The sequence below is a fragment of the Aotus nancymaae genome, unplaced genomic scaffold (genome assembly GCF_030222135.1).
Source record: "Aotus nancymaae isolate 86718 unplaced genomic scaffold, 86718_ANA_hifiasm-v0.15.2.pri h1tg000053l, whole genome shotgun sequence".
Lineage (NCBI taxonomy): Eukaryota > Metazoa > Chordata > Mammalia > Primates > Aotidae > Aotus > Aotus nancymaae.
Genome location: NW_026988467.1, coordinates 14,329,772 through 14,342,335, shown reverse-complemented (window position 1 = coordinate 14,342,335; position 12,564 = coordinate 14,329,772). Strand labels below are relative to the sequence as shown.

At 47.8% G+C, this 12,564-nt stretch overlaps 1 pseudogene; it reads left to right on the top strand.

The window, feature by feature from the left end:
* Positions 1-3,579: 3,579 nt before the first annotated feature.
* On the top strand, positions 3,580-3,679 carry LOC135269534 (U6 spliceosomal RNA; annotated as a pseudogene).
* Positions 3,680-12,564: the final 8,885 nt, after the last annotated feature.

The following is a 12,564-nucleotide window of genomic DNA, read 5'->3' as shown; positions in this document are numbered from 1 at the left end:
TCATGGCCCTAGGTCTGTCTGGTCAGGCATTCATGCCCTCTATCTGTAGCAGTTTTTTTGTTTATTTGTTTTTTGTTTTTTGAGATGGAGTCTTGCTCTGTCACCCAGGCTGGAGTGCAGTGGTGCGATCTCAACTCACTGCAACCTCCACTCCACCTCCCAAGTTCAAGCGATTCTCCTGCCTCAGCCTCCCAAGTAGCTGGGACTACAGGCCCCCGCCACCGTGCCCTGGCTAATTTTTTGCATTTTTAGTAGAGATGGGGTTTCACCGTGTTAGCCAGGATGGTCTCGATCTCCTGACCTCATGATACACCCACCTCAGCCTCACAAAGTGCTGGGATTACAGGCGTGAGTCACTGCTCCCGGCCTGTAGCAGTTTTTAAACATATCCACCAATTCCTTGGCTTTCTGTTCCTCACGAGATACAGCTTGAGCATGGTGGCTCACGCCGTAATCCCAGCACTTCGTGAAGCCAAGGCAGGTGGATTGCTTGAGCCCAGGAGCCTAAGCAACATGGCAAAACCCCATCTCTGCCAAAAAAAAAATTAGCTGAGCATAGTGGCACATGCCTGTAGTTCCAGCTACTCGGGAGTTTGAGAGGGGAGGATGGCTTGAGCCCAGGAGACAGAGGTTGCAGTGAGCTGAGATAACAGCACTGCACTCCAGCCTGGGCAACAGCAAGACTCTGTATCAAAAAAAAAAAAAAAAAAGATAGAGTCTATGCCTGAACTTGGGCAGGCTCATGGCTGTATTGTAACCAACAGAATGCCGCAAAAATGATACTATGTGACTTCAGAGGGTGAGTCAGAAAAGACCACGCGACCTCCACCTTGTTAGCTGGGACACTCACCTTCGGGGCTGCCATGTAAGAGATCTACTACCGGCCGGGCGCGGTGGCTCACACCTGTTATCCCAGCACTTTGGGAGGCCAAGGCGGGCAGATCATCTGAGGTTGGGACCAGCTTGACCAACATGGAGAAACCCTGTCTCTACTAAAAAAATGTGAAATTAGCTGGGTGCAAAGGTGCACGCCAGTAATCCCAGCTACTGGGGAGGCTGAGGCAGGAGAATCACTTGAACCAGGGAGGCCAAGGTTTCAGGGAGCCAAGATCGCCCCATTGCACTCCAGCCTGGGCAACAAGAGCGAAACTCCATCTCAAAAAAAAAAAAATGAGAGACCAACTACCCTGTGGTCACCATGACATAAGGAAGCCCAAGCTACGTGAACAGATCCCATGAAGGGGCTCTGGTCAACAGCCCCACTGAGTCCCAGGCAGAGCCAGCAGCAGCTCCCAGGCACATGAGTGAAGATGCTTCCAGGTGATTCCAGTGCCAAGCTGTTAAGTCACTGCAGATTTTAAGTCTTCCAAGCTGAGACCTCAGACCTTACAAAGCAGAGACAAGCTGTCCTAATTGTACATGGTCCAAATTCATGAATCAGCATCATATAAGAGTTCATTCTCTGGCCAGGCATGGTAACTCACACCTGTAATCCCAGCACTTTGAGAGGCTGAGGTGGGTGGATCACCTGAGGTCAGGAGTTCAAGATCAGCCTGACCAACATGGTGAAACCCCATCTCTACTAAAAATACAAAAAACTACCCTGGCATGGCGGTGCGAGCCTGTAGTCCCAGCTACTTGGGAGGCTGAGGCAGGAGAATCGCTTGAACTGGGGAGGCGGAGGTTGCAGTGAGCCGAGATGTGCCACTGTACTCCAGCCTCAGTGACAGAGTGAGACTCTGCCTCAAAAAAAAAGAGTTTGTTCTAGGCCGAGCACAATGGCTGACGTCTGTAATCCCAGCACTTTGGGAGGCTGAGGTGGGCAGATTGCTTGAGGCCGGGAGGGGCTTGTCTAGGGGCAAGGATTGCTTGTCTAGCCTGGGCAACATGATGAAATCCCATCTCTATTAAAAAAAAAACATCCAAAAGTTATCCTGGCGTGGTGGTGGGTGCCTGTAGTCCCAACTAATTGGGAGATTGAGAGGGGGATGATGACTTGAGCCCAGGAGGCGCAGGTGGTAGTGACTACAGGCACCCGCCACCACATCTGGCTAATTTTTGCATTTATAGTAGAGACAGGGTTTCACCATGTTGGCCAGGCTAGTCTCAAACTCCTGGCCTCAAGTGATCCACCTGCCTCAGCCTCCCAAAGTTCTGGGATTACAGGTGTGAGCCATGGCACCCAGCCAGGACACTGGATTTGAACCAGGTGACCAGTCTGTGACCTTGAACATGTCCCTCAGCCTCAGATACCATGTTTGTAGAGCTGGGGTCATCATAACTGCTTTGGTCATCTCTTATGTGAGCGTGTGTGTGTGTGTGTGTGTGTGTGTGTGTGTGTGTGTGTGCATGCGGCGGAGAGTACAGATGAGATGGAGGAGAGATCAGATGAGCTCAAGAGCTCGAGAATGTAAGAGCCCTTTATAGCTTAAGCTTCAAGGTGAAGACGTCGGGTGACGCTGCCTGAATTCCAGTTCTGGCTTCTTACAAACTGTAGGACCTTGGACAAGACATATAACTCTCTATGCATGTGTTCCCACTTGTATAAAATGGGGATAATAACAGAGGGTTATGGGGAGTTTTCAATACGAAAATGCTCGGCGGGTGCGGTGGCTCACACCTGGAATCCTAGCAGTTTGGGAGGCCAGTCAGGAGGATCACCTGAGGTCAGGAGTTTAAGACCAGCTTGGCCAACATGGCAAAACACTGTCTCTACTAAAAATACAAAAAAGCCGGGCATGGTGGTGCACACCTGTAGTCCCAGCTACTCGAGAGGCTGAGGCAGGAGAATCAGTGGAACCTGGGAGGCAAAGGTTGCAGTGAACCAAGATTTCACCATTGCACTCCAGCCTGGGCAACAAGAGTAAAACTCGAAAAAAGAAAGAAGGAAAGAAAGAAAGAGAGAAAGAGAGAGAGAAAGAAAAAGAGAAAGAAAGAAAGGAAGGAAGGAAGGAAGAAAGGAAGGAAGAAAGGAAGGAAGAAAGAGAAAGAAGGAAAGAAAGTGGGAAGGAAGGAAAGAAAGAGAGAGAGAGGAAATGCTCACAAAACACTTAGCATAGCGTGGGTAGACAGTGCCGGTTCAGTAAACGGCCATCGTTATGAACAGCTGTGCGAGGTGAGAAGCTGCCATCGGTCTCATGGGACTAAGAAAACCCTGTGCCTCTTGTCTACCTCAGCCTACACTGGAATTCCTCAAAAAAAATTCATAGCACAAAACTGGAAGATCTGGGGAGTGAAGGTGCAAAACCAGACAGTTCTTTGCTGATTTCTTTTCTTTTCAGAGATGGGGGTCTCGCTATTTTGCCCAGGCTGGTCTTGAACTCTGGGCCTCAAGAGATTCTCCTGCCTCAGCCTCCCAAAGCGCTGGATTACAGGAATGAGCCACTGTACTTGACCTATTCTCTGCTGATTCCTGATCATAACTGACAGGAGTCCAGATGGACTGGTCCAACTGATGGACAGCCTGGTCTGGCCCCTTGCCTAATCTCTGGGACATCTTGGTCAGCCTTTGGGGAGCAGTAAAAAGGGGTCACACAGTTTACTAGAAAGAAAGTAAGCTTCAGAGTCCTGGATCCATGCTTGCTTCAGCAGCACATATACTAAAACTGGAATGATACAGAGATTAGCATGGCCCCTGAGCCAGAATGAAATGCAAATTCATGAAGTGCTCCGTAGTAAAAAAAAAAAAAAAAAAAATAGAGTCCTGTCTGTAAACCTTGGCTCTGCCACAAACCTGGTGATGCCAGGCAGGCCCCTTACACAATCTGAGCCCCATCCTGCATTAAATATGGGATAAGAAGATTGATCTAACAGGGTTCTTATAAGGATTCAATGACGCAGATAAAAGGCCTGTCCCTAGGCTGAGTACAGTGGCTCATGCCTATAATCCTAGCACTTTGGGAGGCCGAGGTGGGCAGATCACCTGAGGTCAGGAGTTCAAGACCAGCCTGACCAACATGGAGAAACCCCCGTCTCTACTAAATATACAAAAATAGCCGGGCGTGGTGGCACATGCCTGTAATCCCAGCTACTCCGGAGGCACAGGCAGGATTGCTTGAACCCAAGAGGCAGAGGTTTCAGTGAGCCAAGATCATACCACTGCACTCCAGCCTGGGCAACAAGAGCGAAATTCTGTCTCAAAAAAACAGCCTGTCCCTGTGCTGGCATACAGTAGGTACTCAATACATGGAGCTGCTATTATGCTATTGTGACTTCTATTACCATTGCTTCCGGCCAGGCGAGGCGGCTCATGCCTGCAATCCCAGCACTTTAGGAGGCTGAGGTGGGTTGACTGCTTGAGCTAAGGAGTTTGAGACCAGCCTGGGCAACATGGTGAAACCCTGTCTCTACCAAAAATACAAAAATTAGCTTGGTGTGGTGGAGGGCCCCTGTAAACCCAGCTTCCTGGGAGGCTGAGGTAGGAGAATCACTGGAACCAGAAGGCAGAGGCTTCAGTGAGCTGAGATAGTGCCACTGGACTCCAGGCTGGATGACAGAGTGAGACCCTGTCTCAAAAAAAACAAAACAATATTGCTTCGTTTTATTTTCACTTTACGACTCTCCCAACTTGAGGGCTCAATCCGAAAGCAATACGTAACACTTGTTTACAGCTCATGTGAAGTCGTAAATGTCGTTCACCAAATATTCCCAGCTCGCCCCTTCCAGCAAGAAGGGTGGGCCCTTTGGGTAGGTGGGGCCGATGAGTTCTCAGCTCCCCCCACCAAGCTTTTCTCCCTGGTGCAGTGGCCAGCAAAGTGCCAAGATGAAGAACGTCCCCATCTCAGGACTCTACGTGACCACAGTGCTCACAGCTCCCGGTCTACCTACTGTGGACAAGTAACAAGGGCAGAAAATAGACTTTTGCTGCTTAAAGTCACTAAGATTTGGGGTTGCTAATTTTTTTTTCTTTTTTTGAGACAGAGTCTTGCTCTGTCACCCAGGCTGAAGTGCAGTGGCACGATCTCAGCTCACCGAAGCCTCTGCCTCCCAGGTTCCAGCGATTCTCCCACCTCAGCCTCCCAGGTAGCTGGGACTGCAGGCACGCACCACCACACTTGGCTAATTTTTTTTATTTTTAGTAGAGATGGGGTTTCACCATGTTGGCCAGGCTGGTCTCGAACTTCTGACTTCAGGTGATCCACTCACCTCAGCCTCCCAACATTCTAGAATTACAGGCATGAGCCACTGCACCCAGCCTGGGGTTGCTAATTATGGCAGCACCACCTGGCCCATTGCAGCTGATATTCTCCATGTCAGACACTGTGCTAAGAACTTTATGAACGGCCGGGCGCAGTGGCTCAAGCCTGTAATCCCAGCACTTTGGGAGGCCGAGGCGGGTGGATCACGAGGTCAAGAGATCGAGACCATCCTGGTCAACATGGTGAAACCCCGTCTCTACTAATACAAAAAATTAGCTGGGCATGGTGGCGCATGCCTGTAATCACAGCTACTCAGGAGGCTGAGGCAGGAGAATTGCCTGAACCCAGGAGGCGGAGGTTGCGGTGAGCCAAGATCGCACCATTGCACTCCAGCCTGGGCAACAAGAACGAAACTCCGTCTCAAAAAAAAAAGAACTTTATGAACATTTAATTTATTCCTCATATCAGTCCTCTGGGACAGAGACTACTATCATATATCGTACCTGTCTCACAGATGATGAAATTGAGCCTCAGAGGCATAAGCAAATGGACCATGATCATTTCACTATAATTGGCCATATCAGTTAATTGTTGCTGCATAATAAACTAATCTAAATGAATGACTTATAAAGTGTTAAGCCTCTATTAACAGTTCGGGATCTACAGGTCAGCCGTGTGGTTTTGCTGGCTATGTTGAGCTCAGTGGGACTTGGCTTGCTCATGAATCTGCTGTCAGCTGGCAGGCCAGCTGGGACAGGCTGGTCTAGGATGGCCTTGCTTGGGACACTCTCCTCCACGTGGTCTCTTATTCCCCAGCACTCTAACTGAGGCTCATATCACACCAAGGTGCAAGAGAGAGAATGTGGAAGTGGGCAAGACCTCTCGAGGTCCTGGCTTGGAAGCCACAAGTCCTCACTTCCATTACTTTATATTGGTCCAAAAGAAGTGGAAAAATATGGCCAGGCATGGTGGCTCACGCCTGTAATCCCAGCACTCTGGGAGGCTGAGGCGAGCAGATCATGAGATCAAGAGATCAAGACCATCCTGGCTAACACGGTGAAACCCCATCTCTACTAAAAATAGAAAAATTAGTTTGGTGTGGTGGTGTATGCCTGTAGTCCCAGCTACTCGGGAGGCTGAGGCAGGAGAATCGCTTGAACCCAGAAGTGGAGGTTGCAGTGAGCTGAGATCATGCTGCTGCACTCCAGCCTGGGCAACAGAGCAGACTCCGCCTCAAAAAAAAAAAGAAGTGGAAAAATATGGCCAGGCAAGGTGGCTCACACCTGTAATCCCAGTACTTTGGGAGGCCGAGGTGGACAGATCATGAGGTCAAGAGATCGAGACCATCCTGGCTAATATGGTGAAACCCCATCTCTACTAAAAGTACAAAAAAAATTAGCCAGGCATGGTGGCATGTGCTTGTAATCTCAACAACTCGGGAGGCTGAGGCAGGAGAATGGCTTGAACCTGGGAGGTTGCAGGGAGCTGAGATCGTGCCACCGCACTCCAGCATGGGCAACAGAGTGAGACTCAGTCTCTCACACACAAAAAAGAAACAGAAGGAGTGTTTTGCACCAACTTTAAAAATAAAAAAAAACAGAAGGAGTGGAAAAATGTGCCTTAACAATGGGAGAAACGCAGCATGGTGGCCATTTTTGACACTCGCACCGCGACCAGGTCAGGATTGGATCACAGACCTGCCATTTCACTATTATGCCATCCTGTCCCTCGTTCCAGCTCAGATCGCCAACAGGTACCCTGTGGAGGATGGAACTTGCACCTCTTCCCTTTCCAGCTCCGGCCAGTAAACACCCTTCCAAGGATGCGTTACCCCACCAAGAGCTTCAGAGACAAAACTTGTTTACTTATTTATACCTATTTGCCTGGTCGGGGATGCATTTATGAGACTCCTATTGCATCTATCCTCTGAGGGAATTAAGTTCACAGCACAGGCAGCCGGGGCACACACAAGACATCGCAGAAAAAAAAGCAAGTTGGAGGAGGCCTTGAGCCTGGCTTGGCAGGGGCCCTGTCCCCAAGGGTCCAATCATGAGTATCATGGTCATTACCACGTATAATGCTGTCTTCAGGAAACCACCTTTGCAGAAATCAGTCAGAGGAGGCAGCAGCTGCAGCCCTGAGGGCTGGGAAACCAGAGGGTCCTTCGATGCACATGGCGCCCCCTGGCGTCGTGCACTGAGCATCGCCTCCAGGACTGCGGGGACTGTGTGAAGGGCATGACCCTATGCCCCTTCCCCTACCCCAGAGGCAGCCTCTGGGCTTGCAGGTGTGGACCTTGAACAAGTCACTCAGTGTTCTGAAGCCTCAGTTTTCTTGTCCACTGATCAGGATGATGATGCTACCTCTCATCCTATCTCCGAGGAATCAAAGAAATTTCAATGTAAAGGGTTAGCGCCTGGTGGTGGCCACAGAGCATCTTTTCCTCCATCCCGAGGGCAGTAGCTCCACCTCCTCAATCAGAAACAGAAACATGAATGCCGACCAACGTGGAATTCAGGATCAGCCCTCACCATTAGTTTCAGGGTGCTCACCTGGACGATATAGTCTTGTATCGTTCAAGTAAAGATCATATAGAAACCCTGCAGGAGAGAAAAGACTTTTCTTTTTTTTTGAGATGGAATCTCGCTCTTTCACCCAGGCTGGAGTGCACTGGCACAATCTCAGCTCACTGCAACCTCCGCCTCCTGGATTCTCCTGCCTCAGCCTCCCGAGCAGCTGGGACTACAGGTGCGTGCCACCACTCCCGGCTAATTTTTTGTGTTTTAAATAGAGATGGGGTTTCACCATATTGTTCAGTCATGAGCCACCATGCTTGGCCTTTTTCTTTTCTGTTTGAGACAGAGTCACTCTGACACCCAGGCTGAAGTGCAGTGGTATGATTTCAGCTCACTGCAACCTCTGCCTCTGGGGTTCAAACAATTCTCCTGCCTCAACCTCCTGAGTACCTGGGACTACAGGCATTTGCCACCATGCTCAACTAATTTTTCTGTTTTTAGAAGAGACAGGGTTTCACCACGTTGGCCAGGCTGGTCTCGAACTCCTAACATATAGTGATCCATTTGCCTTTGTAGGGGTAGCCGAGAGAAAGGAGAATAGACCCAAAGTCAGGCAAGAAAGTTTTATTAACGTGCCGGGCAGTTCTGTGACAATCAGGGGAGGCAGCCCTGAGCTTAAAAAATGAGGGGTTTATATGGAGTGAGAGGGGTAGAAGGGGGTTTTAGGACTGAGGTAATCTATCTGCTGGTAACAGGCACAGAGATAGTTTGTTAACTTGTAACAGACCTACAATACATCATCCTGTGACTTTAGTGATGGCAGTCTTTTAAAAAAAGAGAGAAACCAGGAGTTTTTTTTTAACAGATACGTGTCAAACAGGAATTTACAAGTATGGATAACGAATGTTTTCCCTGTCCTCCCTCGAGCTGCCCTGATGGCTGTAATCAGGCTTCGCTTAATTGCAGCACGTCTGGCAGCCTTGATGTGGCACCTAGGTAGAGGTTTAGGAATGCAGCTGCAGAGCAATCAGAAGGGGGAAGGGGTCAGCCTGTGTGGAGGGGGTTTTCTTGTCCCTAACAGCCTCAACCTCCCAAGAGCTGGGATTACAGGCATGAGCCACTGCGCCCAGCCGAGAAAAGATTTCTTTCCTCATCCATCACTAGATTCATGGCTGAGGCACCTGTAACAAAAAAACAAATTAAGAGAAAAGCATAGTGACGTGTTTAATATAAGGTCTCTAGGCCATGGGATCCTTCCAGAATAGAAACCAAAAGAAACAGGGAAGCTTCCCAGCCAGAGCAATCAAGCAAGGAAAGGAAAGAAAGAGCGTCCGAATTGGAAAAGAAGAAGTCTAGCTTTGTTTGCCGATGATATGATCATGTACCTAGAAAACCCTAAAGACTCCTCCAAAAGACTTCTAGATTTATAAACAAATTCAGTAAAGTCTCAGGTTACAAAATCAATGTACACAAATCAGTAGCACTGCTACATACCAACAATGACCAAGCTGAGAATCAAATCAAGAATTCAATCTCTTTTATAATAGCTGTAAAAATAAAGTTAAATACCTAAGAATATTCTTTTTTTTTTTTTTTTTTTGAGACGGAGTTTCGCTCTTGTTACCCAGGCTGGAGTGCAATGGCGCAATCTCGGCTCACCGCAACCTCCGCCTCCTGGGTTCAGGCAATTCTCCTGCCTCAGCCTCCTGAGTAGCTGGGATTACAGGCATGTGCCACTATGCCCAGCTAATTTTTTGTATTTTTAGTAGAGACGGGGTTTCACCACGTTGACCAGGATGGTCTCGATGTCTTGACCTCGTGATCCACCCACCTCGGCCTCCCAAAGTGCTGGGATTACAAGCATGAGCCACCGCGCCCGGCCCAAGAATATTCTTTTTAAAAAAAATAAACATGGGGGGTGGGTCTCACTATGTTGACCCTTGAACTCCTGGCCTCAAGCGATTCTCCCATCTCAGCCTCCCAAAGTGCTAGGATTACAGGCATAAGCCACGATGCCCAGCCTCTTAGCAATATTCTTAAACAAGGATGTGAAAATCTTTCTGGCTAGGCGCAGTGGCTCACATCTGTAATCCCAGCACTTTGGGAGGCCGAGGAGGGTGGATCACTTGAGGTCAGGAGTTCAAGAACAGCCTGATCAACATGGCAAAACCCCATCTCTACCAAAAAAATACAAAAATTAGCCAGGTGTGGTGGCACATGCCTATAGTCCCAGCAACTCAGGAGGCTGAGACACAAGAATCATTTGAACCCAAGAGGTGGAGGTTGCAGTGAGCCAAGATCGTGCCTCCACTGCACTCCAGCCTTGGCAACAAGAGTGAAACTCCATCTCAAAAAATAATTTATATTGAACCAAAAAAGAGCCCAAATAGCCAAAGCAATCCTAAGTAAAAAGAACTTCACATTATATCAGGCTATAGTTATCAAAGCGTCATGGTGCTGGTATAAAAGCAGACACATAGACCAGTCAAACAACATAGAGAACCCAGAAATATTTATAACCAACTGATCTTCAGCAAAGCATACAGAAACATAAATAGGGAAAAGGACACCCTATTTAATAAATGGTGCTGGGGAAACTGGCCATACGTAGAAGGATGAAACTGAATATCTATCTCTCACATCAGACAAAAATCAACTCAAGATAGGTCAAAGACTTGAATCCAAGACCTGAAACCATAGCGATTCTAGAAGACAACATTGGAAAAACTCTTCTGGACATTGGCTTAGGCAAAGAATTTATGACTAAGAACCCAAAAGCAAATACAACAAAAACAAAGATAAAATGGGACCTAATTAAACTAAAAAGCTTCTGTACAGTGAAAGAAATAATCATCGGAGTAAACAGACAACCCACAGAATGGGAGAAAATATTTATAAACTCTGCATCTGGCAAAGGACTGATATCTAGACTCTCTAAGGAACTCAGAATCTCTAAGGAACTCAAACTCAAATCCGTAAGGAAAAAAAAAAAATCTCATCAAAAAGTGGGTAAAGGACATGAATAGATATTCCTCAAAAGAAGATATGCAAATGGCCAACAAATATATGAAAAAATGCTCAACATCACTAATCATCAGGGAAATGCAAATTAAAACTACAATGAGATACTGCCTTGCCCCTACAAGAATGGCCATTATTAAAAAGTAAGAAAACAATAGATGTTGGCATGGATATGGTAAAAAGGGAACACTTATACACTGCTAAGAATGAAAATTAGTACAACCTTTGTGGATAACAGTATGGAGATTTCTTTTTCTTTCTTTTCTTTTGAGACAGAGTCTCACTGTGTCGCCCAGGCTGGAGTGCAGTGGCTCAATCCGGGCTCACTGCAAACTCCGCCTCCCAGGTTCAAGTGATTCTCCTGCCTCAGCCTCCGGAGTAGCTGGACTACAGGTGCACAGCACCACACCTGGCTAATTTTTTGTATTTTTAGTAGAGGCAGGGTTTCACCACGTTAGCCAGGATGGTCTTGATCTTCTGACCTGGTGATCCGCCTGCCTCAGCCTCCCAAAGTGCTGGGATTACTGGTGTGAGCCACAGCACCCGGCCAGAGCTTAAGGAACTAAATGCCAGGTCTGTCCTGGCTGACAGATGAAATAAGTACTCCGAGACAGGTCTGAAGTATAAGAGCAGCTAGGTGACGGCTTGGCTCTAGAGGCCAGAGAGCAGCTCCGAGAAGCTGGGGCTGCTTGCTTTTATTCAGTGCAGGCACAATGCCGAAAACCTGGAGCAAACACAACCTGCAGGTAATTAACATTTATTTTTCCCCTTTCACTCCTGCAGATCATCAAAGGTCAGTTCCTGGTCAACATAATTAAACCAGCCTGTTTAAGATAAATTCCCGGCCGGGAGTGGTGGCTCACGCCTGTAATCCAAGCACTTTGGAGGCCAAGGCGGGCGGATCACCTGAGGTCGGGAGTTCAAGACCAGCCTGACCAACATGGTGGAACCCCGTCTTTTAAAAAATATATATATATATAAATTCCCCTACAGTTTCTTATACCTACTTCTTGCCCTCTTCCTCAGGGTTATAGAACAGCCCCCTTCAGCTATTCTCCCCTAGGGCTCTGCAGAACCTTCCTACCTTTCAGAAGGTTTGCGTCCTTTCCCTATAGCTTTTCCCACCACTCTGACCAATCCCCCACAACTAAAAGTGGATCTACCATTCAATTCAGCAATCCCACTACTGGGTATCTACCCAAAGGGAAAGTAGTCATCAGGCCGGGCGCCATGGCTCACACCTGTAATCCCAGCACATCGGGAGGCCGAGGCAGGCGGATCACCTGAGGTCAGAATTATTAGACCAGCCTGGCCAACATGGTGAAACCCTGTCTCGACTAAAAATACAAAAGTTAGTCAGGTGTGGTGGCGCATGCCTGTAATCCCAGGTACTCGGGAGGTTGAGACAGGAGAATTGCTTAAACCCTGGAGTCGGAGGTTGCAGTGAGCCAAGATTGAGCCACTTCACTCCAGACAGAGCAAAACTCTGACTCAAAAAAAAAAAAAAAAAGGTACCCATATGCAATGCATATATTTATTGCAGCACAATTCGCAATTACAAAGATATGGAACCAGCTTCAGTGCTCATTGGCCAATAGGTGGATAAAGAAAATGTGGTATGTATTCACCATGGAATATTACTCAGGCATAACGAAGAATGAAATAATGTCTTTTGCAGCAACTTAGCTGGAGCTTGAGGCCATTATTTGAAGGTCATTATTCTAAGTGAAGTAACTCAGCAATGAAAAATCAAACACTGTATATTCTCACTTATAAGTGGGAGCTAAGCTGTGGGTATGCAAAACGGACTTTAGAGACTCAGAAGAGGGAGGGTGAGAGGGGAGTGAGGGATAAAAAAAGAAATGGGGGCGGCAGACACGGTGGCTCAC